Below are 3941 nucleotides of genomic sequence, written 5' to 3' on the forward strand. Positions count from 1 at the left end.
GTCAAGGATCGCCGCATCAGGAAAAGTTTGCAAAGATGACGGTGCCCGAGTTTTCCTTCTTCCCCTCCACGCCCTTATACCTCCGGTATTCGGTGTTTAAATGCCCTCTACTGGCATCTCAGCTACGCCTTTTGTGGTTGTAAGGAAATAAATAACAGTCGGTCTTCAAGTAGAGGAAAATAGGTTAGTTATAAATGTAAAAGGAGCGTGTCACATCATTCAAACCTGCCTCCAAGATAAAAACTTTCTTTTGGTTTTTATTTTAATCAACTAAATCAATCTTTTTAAAATCCTCACCCAGTTTTAAAATCCTCACCCAATCCTCACGGGGATATGTTTTTATTGGTTTCTAGGGAGACAAGGGATACATGGGTGCAAGGAAGAAACATCAATCGGTTGCCTCCCTAGGCTGGGATCTAACAGGCACCCTAGGTTTGTGCCTTGATTAGGAGTGGAACCCACAAAGGTAGATCGCTTCAACCAGCGAGCCAGCTGCCCAGGGCTAAATCAGTCTTAGTAGGAAATAATTAGGAAGGTACATTAATGAGATATTAATTTGAAAGAATAAATTTTGGCATTATTTAATGGCAGCTTCCCAAATGTATCTGATTTTAAATGTTTCTTTTCTGAAAAAAAGAAAGAAAGAAAGAAAGCACTGCTTTAGCCCAGCATCTGATCATATCTGGAGCTTTTCCGGCTGTCTTTTTGTCTCTTCTCCAGTTGCTTGGTCCAGTTTGTTGTAGGATAATTTGCTCTTGAAGTCCTCCGGTACAGAGGCAGTTAGAGCAGGTGTTACTAGATTTATTCCCTTTCCCATCACACGCCCTTCTCCCCTGATGTAGCCTCTATGATAGCCACTTCCTTGCTTTTCCTCCATCTTTATATGTGAACATGCACTTTCTAATTTGGCTTGCTTTTGAGCTTATGCAAATGAAATTTTACTAAGTATTTCTTTGCATTTTGCTTCCTAAAACAGTTTGTTGTTCAGTGTTCTGATGTAAGAGTATCACAACTGATCTACTCTTCTCTTGGTGGACATTAAAGATTTTACAGTTTTGGTGAATATGAAGAACGTTATTGTGAAGTTTCTTATACATGTCCCCCATGGTAATCTTTTATTTCCCCATGGTAATCTTTTAAAGTGAGCTAGTTAGTAAGGCAGTACCATATCTTAGTTATGGTATGACATCAGTTTAAATACTATTAAATTCTGTAAGTTCATAAAAACCTCTTGAAAACAGCTATTTAACTCCTTATGTACCTAAGAGGTCTTCATAAGTGATTCCTCTCTGAAGACCTTTATTTATGAACTTTTAAAACACAAGTTATTTCTTTACAGTATAATCTGAATGGAAGAGAAGTGAGAACTTTGGGTTTGAATGGAATGACTAGGAGAGGTTATTTCTTTTTCAAAGGAAAGGTTGACTGTTGTGGCTTTACTATTTTGTTTGAAGTGAATTCCCAAAATGTTTACTCACAGATTTTTATCACAAATACAAATATCTGTCGCAAAATTGTTCATAAAGTTTTGTGTGCTTCTCTGTATCTTTCTGTTAGTGAGGCTATTCCTTCCTACTTCAAGGTGTCTATCAGTTTAAACACTTGGGGACAGTTTTATAAAAAGAAAATAAATTGACCTTTTGTGGAACTAGCATTCAGAATCTCACATAAAATACCCTAGTGTTCTATCAAAATATTCAGTAGACATTTATTGAGTACATATTATATACCTGATATTTGGCTCAACACTGGTAATACCTTTTAGCAAATGATCTTACCTCCTTGTTTACTGAAAAATTAAAATTCTACCAGGCAGGAACTTCTGCAGATATCTGTCCCTTAAAAAAATGGCCATGGCTGGTGTGGCTCAATTGGTTGGGTTTCATCCCATGCACCAAAAGGCCACCAGTTCAATTCCTAGTCAGGGCACATTCTTGGGGTGCAGGCTCGATTACCCAATGGGATGCGTGAAGGAGGCAGGCAGTTGATGTTTTGCTCTCACATCAATGTTTTTTTCTCTCCCTTTCCCTTCCTCTCTCTTTCAAAAAATCAATAAAAAAATTTTTTAAAAAACATATTTCTACTCCTTATCTTCGTCTTCACTTGAACTTGCTTTTCTCTTTCCTGTCTCAGAGGACGGTGCACAGCCTATATCTGGGTTTCTTGTTAGCCCAGTGGCCTTGCGCCATTAGTTAGCATTAACCTATGTCCTAGGATCTTTATTGTGTTCACACTGTAGGGCTTCTTAACGCAGAGTACAAGAATTTAGGGGTTTCTTGAATCCCCTGAAACTGTGAAGTTGTGTATGTGCTTGCATTTAGGAGAGACCCCAGGGCTTTTGTTTAATTCTGGAAGCTTTCCTTGATGTAAGAGAATTAAGAAAGAAGATTTTCTACTTTGTAATGACCCTTCAACAACCTTGGTTTTTTCTAACTTTCACTCTACCTCTCTTCTCACAACCATGCTTCCTTTTCCTTAGTACTAACTCATTTATTAGTCATCAAACTTGCTTCCACCCCATCCATACCATTAAAACTTCTTTGTTCCAGTCATCAACATTGATTATATTGAAAACTAGAGGCCTGATGCACAAAAATTTGTTCACTTGGGGCGGGGGCGGGTCCCTCAGCGGGGCCTGTGCCCTCCCGCAGTCTGGGATCCCTCGGGGGATGACCACTTGCGGGCTTAGGCCTGCTCCCCAGGGGATTGGGCCTAAGCTGGCAATCAGACATCCCTCTGGCAGCCTGGAAGCCCTCGGGGGATGTCCACTTGGCAGCGGGGAGCAGGCCTAAGCTGCAGTCGGACATCCTTAGCACTGCTGAGGAGTCGGGAGAGGCTCCTACTATCACTGCTCTACTGGTAGACCACCAGGGGGTAGCTCCTGCATTGAGCTTCTGCCCCCTTGGGTTAGGGACTGAGTGCCATTTTCAGGCTGGCCATGCCCCCAAGCGACTCAAGCTTTCAGCCTCTCCTTTTTTCTTTTTTTTTCCCAGGGCGGCCTGGAAGCAGGTATCTGGGATTTATTTATCTTCTATAATTGAAACTTTATAGCCTTGAGTGGAGCCCAGGGCCAGTCAGGGAAGGCGGGAAGCTTGGCTTCTTCCATTGCCGGGGGCAACCCAAGCCTCCTGCTCACTCTAGGTTTGTGGCCATAGCTATCTTAGTTGGGTTAATTTGCATACTGGCTCCCGATTGGCTGGTGGGCATGGCTGGTGGGCGTGGATTGATGGTTAATTTGCATCTTTCTCTTTTGTTAGTGTAGCTGTTTTATTGAGTACCAGTTTTGTGCTGTGCACCTTTCTAGGCATTACAGCTATTACAGTGAGCAGCAGATAAGAGCCTAGATCTATCTCTTGGAGCTTACCTTCTAGTAGGGGGAGAAAACTAGTGAAGAAATAAATTATATAATTTCAAATGATATAAGTGTAAATAACCTAATGTGAGAGACTAGGAGAGATGCTATTTAGGTAAGAGGTCAGGGAAGAGCCCAAGAGCTGAGCTGGGGGTACAATGGAGCCAGCCATAGGCTGGGCCCTAACATGGAATGATACTGGTTCAGTAGAGGAACAGAAAGAAAACCGATAAAGCTGGCGGGTGGACAATGAAGAGAGTACTAGGTCTGTTTAGGAAAGTGAAGGCAGGGCCCAAATCACACAGGACCTTAAAACGGTGGGTTTTATTCTAATTGCATTGGGGAGCCATTGGAGTGTTTTTGAGGAGGATTTCATTGTTTTAAAGTGATTCTTTTGATCTCCGTTTGGAAAATAGTTGCAGGGAGCAACATAGAAGCAGAAAGACCAGTTAGGAAACGTGCAGTAATCCGTGTGGGAGATGATGGTGACTTGAACGATGGAAGTGGTAAGAAAAGTGTAGAGAAGTGGGTGGGTTTGGAGTTAGAACCAACAGGGCTTGTTGATGCATTTGGTGAGGATCAGGGAAAG

This window comes from Myotis davidii, unplaced genomic scaffold (genome assembly GCF_000327345.1).
Source record: "Myotis davidii unplaced genomic scaffold, ASM32734v1 scaffold1685, whole genome shotgun sequence".
NCBI classification, from domain to species: domain Eukaryota; kingdom Metazoa; phylum Chordata; class Mammalia; order Chiroptera; family Vespertilionidae; genus Myotis; species Myotis davidii.